Below are 8,940 nucleotides of genomic sequence, written 5' to 3' on the forward strand. Positions count from 1 at the left end.
ATTCGAACGCGGTATTGTGAGATTTTAAACGTGATTTGTCGATTATTTAAGGCATGTACACAATTGATATTAGAGCTGATCACAGAAATTAAAGTGAATTGTGTAACTGGGTTACGAAAATGTCTTCACTGCTTGCTCACAATAGCGAGGGAGTAACACAATATTGTGAGATTTAAGAAAAGGAGTAGAAAGCGAACCTTTATATTATTTTCGGCTTTTTGCTTTTCTTATTTTGTCATTAGTCTTCACTCATTCCATGATAGGTGTTTCTGACAAAGAAGAAAGAATTGCTGTTTTCTGGTCATAATCTATCCATCTAATACTTATCGTTGACTATTTTTTTTAACCGTAAAAAAGTTTTTTTTTTACACTTTTTTGCATCAAGTGGTTTCATAACTTGTCTTGAGCAATTTCCACGAAAGAAAACGTTATTTAGGGTATACACAAAACAAAACATTGGATACTAGTTAGGTGTAATCGAATAAATCAGAGTTGATTGTGCGACCGGATAGCGAGGACATCGTCACTACCCGATCTCATTAGGAGGTCTTTAACCCCACGATACATGAAATAGGAAAGGATGAGTAAACATTGTGGTTAGAACCACTTCTCACGCTTACATCCCTTTGATAATCCTCCGCCAGTTTATGTAGTGTGAGATTGGTTTCGTTTTCGAGTTTCGTTAGTACTCTTTGTCTAATTTCTGCGTTCTTTGAGCAAAAATATGCGATTTAAACCCATCTGTCGACAATACTGTTAGTCTAAGAGTTATACTTATATATAACCGACACGAACGCCAAATTAATCTTCGTCGTCTCGCTTAGCCAAATTTGTGGAATAATGACGTATTGGGGCTGAAAAGATTTCATAGTAATTCACGGTTTCCGCAACTCAAGATCCATGTTTTTAAGTAGGATGTAATCTACTAATCTGCCGTGTACCAACTTTCGTAAAAGTAGTCGAGCTTTTTTGCATCAGGCTAGTCTTCGCAATCGACGTTGAAAAGGGTTTCATACCTTCTAAAAAAAGCGTCGAATGTTTTGTTTTCATCGGGAACATAGATAAAGATCTCTGTAGTGTTTTGTGAAAACGCTGTGTTACTATTACTGTGTGCGTTATTAGTCAAGCTTTAAGAATTAATTCTAGTCTTTTTTGTTGACGTTCATCCAATTAAAACTGTTAATATTGTAGTTCCTTTTGTTGGATAAACCTTTCTCCCATTTTCTTTTGTCGTAGGCTCTGTTTTTTTTTGTAGTTCATATTGCTTCTGTAGTTGTAGTTGTTGTTTTTGTTGTGGAGGCGCTTGAAGGATAATTGCCTTGAAGTCATACACCTTGCAGACTTTTTTCAAGAACGAAAAATCTTATTCGGGAAAACCGTTTTCTCTAAATAGCAAAAATATTTTTCTCTAAGATGAAAAAATATTTGGTTATAGAAAATTCTTTGAGTTTTAAATAAAAACTGTTATTCAAGTATAGATTTGAAAAAAAAAGAAGAAAATTTCTTCGGTGTCCAACAGAACAATATTTTGTTTATACCATTAAATTTGAATGCTTTCTATGAGGTTTTTGTAGCATAAGCTGAAAGACTATCTTGTTTGTCTAGAATGCTACTCCGTTGTTTGATAGCTTCGGTGTGTAATTACTGTTATAACTTTATGTTTTTCCTTTTTCTTCGATAAACAGATTTTGTTGGTGATGGCTCTTTTCTGAATTCAAGTTCTTTGTTGCCGGATTTGTTATGTTGTAGGTATGCCCTTTATGAAATCAAGTTCCCGTCGCCAAGTTGTTGTGGCTCGGAAGGGTCACTCCAAAAGATTCGGACACGGATATGATTTCGAAAAAAAAAAGAATATTGTATTCACAACACGACAAAGTACATAAATAACGAAAGTCGTAGTACTTAACACTAATATGGTGCACTATAAAATACACTCACACGACGAGAGTTGGTACATCTCGGTATATTTATACTGTTCAGAAGAGGTCATACCTTGTGTATGGGTGAGTCTCCACAGCAGTTTCATTAGTCATTTATGTCAGATATTGATCGTGTTCTTCAATGCAACAAATTCATTTTCAAATGATTTATTGATTTTCATATTTATTCCTGATCGATATCTTATTCTTTATTTATTCTATGTATCATGTTTTATAGTTTATATTTAGTATAGAGCGGTAGATATTTTTCCTCTATAATCCAGATTTACTCTCATTCTCCTCATGATTACCAGAAGATATTAATAAGACATATTTTTAGAGATTCGCGCCGACATTTCAAGCGATTTCATTGGCTATCGGTGGATGTGTATGATAAAAATAGAAAAAAAATTGTAAAGAGAATAATAGAAATAAGAAGTAACCGTAGAGAGAGAGAGTGTGTGTGTGTGTGTGTGTGAGAGAGAGAGAGAGAGAGAGAGAGAGAGAGAGGGGGGGGGGTGAAGGAAGACATAGCATGCTGTTATAATTTATCTACTTAATGTAGCCATTTCCTTAATTGCCTTGTCGTTAGCTCGCCGCATTTATAGGCAAGCTCTTCTATTTCAAACCCCATTGCATAAGTTTTTTTTATCACACCGACTTTCTCCTAAAACGAACATGAACATTTCAAATTACAATTATACTTCAGATTGTTTAACACATCACTCAATATGTCCCGGGTCTAATATATAGAACACACCAATAGTAAAAGAATCCATGTAATTTATATAATTACTAACCTTCAAATAGCACGTGTCAAAATTTGAGCCAAATAAGATTATTAGATTACAAATTACAAGTTATTTAAGTTAAAGTGCAAGTTTTTCAAAACAATGAAAAATCTGAATTTCGTGTGTTAATAAATTCTGTCTTAATTAAGACAATGGCGTATTAAATGTTATTTGAAGTCTTTTTTGTCGAAAATAGCAGTTAAGAAGTGACTTTATGCTGACTGTAAACACATTTGTACAGACACAAATGATGCTGAAGGCTCCGGTCGCCTACATTCAGCAGCTGTCCCGAAAAATATGAAATGGTCCGCAAACTTATTTTGGCCGATCGTAAATTAAAGTTGCATGAGATATCAGAAAGTAGTGCATTCACCATTTTTTATAAAGATTAACTAATGAGAAAAGCTGTGTTCAAATTAAGTGTTAAATTTGTTTTAAGTCAACCATTCAGAACGTTGTTTGCAACTATTTTAAAAACAACAACAGCAGCAACAACAACAACAACAACAACGACAACAACAACAAAAATGGATGGTTGTGCGTTAATATATGACAATGGAAGTATTTAGTTCTCTCCTACAGCAAGGACTGTAACACTAGGGTCGGAAAGTGGGATCGAGAAGTCAGCGCCCCGCGAGGTGGGACACTTTGACCTGCATAAAATGCATGGGTAGCTCCATCGATATTCCTCCATAAGGGTGCCTCCGGCGATTAGCAACAAACTAACCCCTTCTCAAAGAGAGAAGGTAAAACCTGGGAGGGTGGACCTCCTATAACTGCACAGAACAGTATAACACCGCAATTAGCAGAGACCAGATCATTACAGGAATGGTCTAATCTGTTGATTTTGGGGACCGAGGATAAAAATCCTGTACCGAGGTAATATATGGCAATAGATATAAAGAACTTGAAATATAAACACTTTTACCAAAAACTGATCGGGGTTGCCATTACATAACATGAAAAGTGTTTATTGGAAGTGAAACAAAACAATCTCTCCACTTTCTGTCTTAAAATGTACAAATCATTCATGTTATTTGTTGGGAACACACCTCCAAGGCCTGGAATAATGAACTATTCCATGACGTCACTTCCGTCCATGACATCACTTCCGGATAACGAGGACCGGTTTACAAGTCAATCAGAATGAGCTAAAATATAGCCTTTTTCATGTATTTTCGTTAATACATATTTAATTTAACTGTTACTGTGTCTTCCTCGTCAATTACTCAAATACTAACACCACAACATTATTATTTTTTCTTTTCCTTTGCTAAACTCAATCATGTTCTGCACAGCCTCAAACAAAAACAACAATTTTCATCTTCAAAACAACCAAACCAAACACAATGAATGAATATTTGAAGATACAGGACCTGAAGCACAAAACCTTTTATCCAAATTACCGACCCAAACGTTTGATATGCCGTAAATCAAAGCAATCAGACCAAACCAAACCAAACACCATGAATAAATATTTGAAGATATAAAGAACTTGAAGCATAAAACTTTTACCAAAATGATCTGATTTGACATTAAATAAAACGAAAAAGGTTTAATATGCCGTAAAAGAAGCAACAAACTTTCTGAGTTAAACACACCAACCATTTATGTTCTTGTTTTTTTTTTTTTTTTTTAACTTTTTGCAAAACTCATTAATCTTCGGAAAAGCCAGAAACAAAAGCTACAATTTTCCTCCATCCAAATACCTTGAAGATATAAAGAAACTCAAGCACAAAATCGTTTACCAATATTACTGAACATGAAAAGGGTCGATATGCCGTAAATTGAAACAACAAACCAGGTGCACAGTGAGCGAGGCATAAAAAAATAAATAAGTTCAACATTTGCATCCCCACCCCGTCCTATTTAGCCCCAAAAGTACCCAGTGTACGTCAAATCCTGATGAAAATGAACAAGCGGTGCAGTTTTAGGCCTAACATATGTAAAATTGAGTTCTGCAAAAAAGAAATGATTAAGTCCATTATTTGCTCCCCACCCATTTAGCCCCCAAAGTCCCCAAGGTCTTAACATATTTGAGTTCAGTACCATGCAAAACTGCTAAATAGATATACACAGAAAATTTTGGACAAATATGGTAAAATAGTCCCAAAAATGGAGTGTTTTTTAGCCCTAAAAGAGCCCCCGGGGCACACCCAAAAGTTATCGCGAAGTATAGACAAACAAAATTATATAGAAATCAGTTAGTAACACCCTTTCAAAAAGTTTTATAAAAACCCAAGGGATCAATTTTCTTTAATAAGCACAAAAGTGTCAATTTTAGCAATTTTAACCCGAAAGACACCTCGAGGGGAGCAATCGGAGTTTTCCCGGAAAATCCGTACTGTTAGTTTTTTTTTTTTTACTCATATTATGTTTAATGTTTGTGCAAAATTTCAAAATATTCCTGTGGAGAAAGAAGTGGCTTACCGTTAAAGCGGCTGCGCGTTTGTGCCTGCAGAGCACAAATTGAGAATCAAGATGGCGCCCGCATGCTTTTATGTGGAAAAAAATCTCGTGGGATCGCGGGGAATCTTGGAGAATCTCGTACCCTGGTTCCATAAATAACGAGGAAAGGAAAGCGGGAGGACAGACGATTTTTAATCACTAAAGCGAACGAACGTGTGTAAAAGAAGAGGTAGAAGAAAAGAGTATGGTGAACGAAACAAACAACGACTCGGTTGAAAATAGAGTTGTAACGAACACAAACTATTCCGGCATGACGTCAGGATTTGACCCAAGCTAATTCCCCTGTTTGATGGCAGTAACACTGATCATTCAGTGCAGGAATGGGTGGAAAAAGCAGAATTAATATGTCAGCTAAGTGGGGTGAAGCGTATGCGCCTCACTGGGGGAGCATATGCAGTATACCAGCAGTTGGCTGATGAGAAGAAAACAGATTTTGTCTGCATCAAGCGCGCCCTTTTTACAGAATTTGCGTTAGATCCAGTAACTGCATGGAAGGAATTCATGGCCCGAAAATTACATCCCGGGGAAACGGTGGATGTGTATCTGGCTGAACTAAAAAAGCTATCGGTCCTTTTTGGAGGGATGTCAGACAAAGGCTTGGTGTGCGCCTTTGTTGCAGGATTACCTAAGAGTGAGGAAGATCTGCTCCGTGCCTCATCCCAAGTGGACGAGATGGACATATCGGAAGTATTGGTGCGGGCACGAGCAATACTAAAGAAAAGCCCTAACACTGTAGACCAAGCGGCAGCTGTACAACCATCACAGGTTGGATTGTAGGACCTGGACGCAGCTACAACTTGATGTGCTGCAGTGCTACAAGTTCAAAAAACGCGGACACCTGACCCGCACCTGTCCGGGAAACGGGCAAGGGGAAGAAGCTACAGCGCCAGTCTTCTCCCCAGATCGTCATTAAGCAGGGCGCTACCCACTGTAAGCATACACATTAATGGAAGCGAGCGCCTCGCGCTTATGAACACTGGGTGCACCCAGACTATCGTAAACAAGATATGCCGTGCCACTTGGAAAGCAGAGAGAATTCCTGTACTAACTGTAGGCGGAGGTTCACTAGCCTCTTGTGGGGTGAACATTATCCGCGCAAGCATCAACGACGGGTCTGCAGTAGCCGTGCGAGCCCTGGTTGTGGAGGGAGAGCTTCTCGGGTACGACCTACTCCTGGGTATGGACTTGCTTACACAACTGGGTGGAATTACTGTGGACAGAACCGGCAAGGTACAGTTCTCCCGATGTGAGGAACATGTTTGTGCTGCCATAACTCTCGACGAGCCTGACTTTCATGCAGAGTATGATAGAAACACCAATGCATGGATGGCGTCTTGGAAGTGGTCAAACGATCAGCCACCAATATCATTGCGGAGCCGGTTATCGGAATATCCCCCACCCATGTGGCTAAGGGAACAGTATGAAGAAGAACTGCAAACGTGGATCGACAATGGCTGACTTCTTCCATACCCAGAGGATGAGCTTGTACCCCCGCAAGGGCTGATTCCCTTGATGGCCGTCGTACAAGAGACCAAAAAAAGGTCCGCCCTGTCCTAGACTACCGTGAGCTCAATGAGCATGTCGACCCATATACGGCAAGGGCTGATGTGTGTGCACTCAAATTAAGGGAGTGGCGACAGCAGGGATCGAACGTGGCAACTCTGGACCTACACAGGGTCTATCTGCAAATACGCATTGAGAAGAAATTGTGGCCATTTCAGATTATGGAAATTGGAGGAACCCGATCTAAATGTAGCCCCAGGCATTATGACAGCAATCATGCATGCTATCCGGCAGCAAGATGAGGCAGTGCAACGGGCGACATCCTCATACATCGATGATATATTCGTCAATGAGAACCTCATGTCAGCGCAATCGGTTAGAATGCACTTTGAGAGCTTTGGACTGACGTGTAAGGAACCAGAGCGTCTGTGCGATGGAGCAAAAGTTCTTGGCCTGTACGTGCGCAATAGCAAGGAGGGATTTTGCTGGAGAAGAGGAAGTCACGTCCCCAAGGTCCCATCAAACATCACTCGACGAACAGTGTTTTCGCTTTGTGGAAAGATGGTAGGCCATTTCCCTGTGTGCGGTTGGCTCAGGGTGGCCGTGGCGGCCATAAAAAGACGTGCAACAGCCGTGTCGTCGGGATGGGACGATGCAGTACACGATATCACCCTAAGGTGCATGCTGACAGAGACTGTGTCCAAGGTGACCAGTGATGACCCCGTTCAGGGAAAGTGGTGCGTCAGCGGGAATGAGTTCACGGTCTGGGTGGATGCTAGTTCACTGGCCCTTGGAGTTGCCCTTGCAGTTAATGATTCCATTATTGAAGATGCCTGTTGGCTTCGGCCAGAGAATGATTTGAGGCACATAAACCTGGCCGAACTTGATGCCACATTGAAGGACGTTAACTTGGCGCTTCAATGGCAAGCCAAGGTTCTACATATCATGACTGACTAGGCATGCACTCATCGGTGGATAACCGATGCATTAAGTGGAAGTGAGATATTAATTCGAAGACGGCTTGCCACCTTGGTCGACACCATCACAGAGTACGACCTGACCGTGGACGTAGTGTTGATCAGGTCTGCGCTCAACATAGCAGATGCTCTGACAAGAGTCCCTCAACGATGGCTTCTGGCTGGTGCTCGGAGAGATTCTGATAATCTGCAAAACACATGTGCAGCAGTTGTGTGTAATGTGGATGCAGCGCGCATCATGGACATTCATCGACAGTGTGGACATCCTGGCATCAAGCGGACACTGTACTTTGTCAAGATGATTGATCCAGAAGTAGAAAAAAAAGATATCCGGAGTGGTGGAAAGTTGCGAGGCCTGCCAATCCATCGACCCAGCTCCAGCACGACGGAAGAAAGGGGAGTTGGGAGTGAGTGGTAAGTGGCAGAGAGTGGGCATGGACATCACACACTACCCTCATTGATTGTGGGTCTACACGTTTCGCAGTCTGGAGACTCCCCGGGCGCCAGGACTCTTGCAACATTATTCGCCAGCTGTCATCCGTGTTCTGTGAAAGAGGTGCGCCCGATGAAGTGCTGACGGACAACGACCCAGTCATTTGCAGCCATCAGATGAGGCAGTTCTTACAAGAATGGGGTGTGCGGCTGCGGCTTAGATGCGCTTATGTGCCTTCTGGCAATGGTATAGCTGAGAGAAGCCATTGCAGCATCAAAACAATTGCAGCCAGGAAGCAGTGCACCATCGCAGAAGCTGTGTACTGGTATAATCTCATGCCGAAGGATGGCGTCTCTCCAGGAACGGCGCCTGCAAACACAATCTATCAGTACCGTGTCCGAGAAAAAGGAATCCATCCCGATACAACTGTGGACACTGAGATAGAACGGAATCGATATGCCAAAGGGGATGCTGTCTGGGTGAAGCCGCCAGGAAACCGATGTACTGACAAGTATAAACGGGGCACAGTGACCGATGTAGTGAGTCAGCAGTGTGTCCAGGTTGATGGCGTACCCCGTCATGTTAGGGACCTACGGCCGGCGACACATGTACCACCTCCAGTGGACGATGAAAGTGACTCTGACTCTGAGACGAGTGGGCTATCGCTTTGATTTGCACCATCCCTATCAAGCAGTGACTCTGATATCAGTAGCCTCCACGGAGATGAAGCCTTCCCCGACCATCAGGTGGTGGATGAGAGCGCACGCGAAGACGAGAGCAGCACTGTCCCCCTTCGCAGAAGCACCCGACGGCGGCGATCGCCACCCCCCTGCCGTCTCTGTGATCAT

The sequence above is a fragment of the Euprymna scolopes genome, unplaced genomic scaffold, assembly GCF_053919585.1.
Source record: "Euprymna scolopes isolate OS-2025 unplaced genomic scaffold, ASM5391958v1 sca10, whole genome shotgun sequence".
NCBI lineage: Eukaryota > Metazoa > Mollusca > Cephalopoda > Sepiida > Sepiolidae > Euprymna > Euprymna scolopes.